This window comes from Hipposideros armiger, unplaced genomic scaffold, assembly GCF_001890085.2.
Source record: "Hipposideros armiger isolate ML-2016 unplaced genomic scaffold, ASM189008v1 scaffold_1813, whole genome shotgun sequence".
Classification (NCBI taxonomy): domain Eukaryota; kingdom Metazoa; phylum Chordata; class Mammalia; order Chiroptera; family Hipposideridae; genus Hipposideros; species Hipposideros armiger.
The window spans coordinates 73,891-74,766 of record NW_017733163.1 but is presented as its reverse complement, the minus strand read 5'-3'; positions in this window follow the sequence as shown (position 1 = coordinate 74,766).

Below are 876 nucleotides of genomic sequence, written 5' to 3'. Positions count from 1 at the left end.
TTTTTTTTTCTTATTTGAGATATAATTGACATATAGCATAATGCAAGTTTAGGTGAATAATGTGTAGATTTGATACATTTGTATATTGCAATATGATTGCCATTTAGCGTTAGCTAACACTTCTATCATGTCATATAATTATCACTTCTTTTTTGTGATGACAACAATGAAAACCCAGGCTCCTGGGAACTGTGAAGTTTACCATCCAATATTGTTGCTTATAAACATTATGCTGTGCACTAGATCTCCAAAATTCATCTACTAGTTGCAAATTTGCACCCTTAAATAACATCTCCCCAATTTTCCCCACCCCTAGCCTCTGGTAACCACCATTCCATTCTCTGTTTCTATGAGTTCAGGATTTTTTTTTTAGATTCCATATGTAATTAAGCACAGAATTCTTGAAATGAAAAGTTAACATGGATTTTTTTTTTTTCTTCCCAGAGGGGATGAATTTATAGGAGCTTTACCATATCATTTCAGTTGTAAGATTAGTTGAATTTTAGTTTTATGTTATATCGGCAAACTGCAACTCTGGTAGTCTGAGATCCCTTCAACAAGTTGTTCACATTGACTTACATTTCAATCTTCAGAAGCCATAGTGGTGTTTTATAGATTTCCTATATGGAATCACACTGAGCCTATCAGGGCAAATATGGAATTTATTATGGTATAGCTATGGTCAGTAAATAAATCTAGACTATTGCTCTAATAGATTCTGAAGGACCTACAATTTTGGGCAGTGCCTTCATATCTCATATATTCCTTGGTTGACAAAATGTGAATTTCTCAAAAACAGTCAGCCTACATAAAATATTCTTGTCTAGCCATCAAGCTGCATCTGAAGAGACCTAAGATATGTTAGGCATACATGAT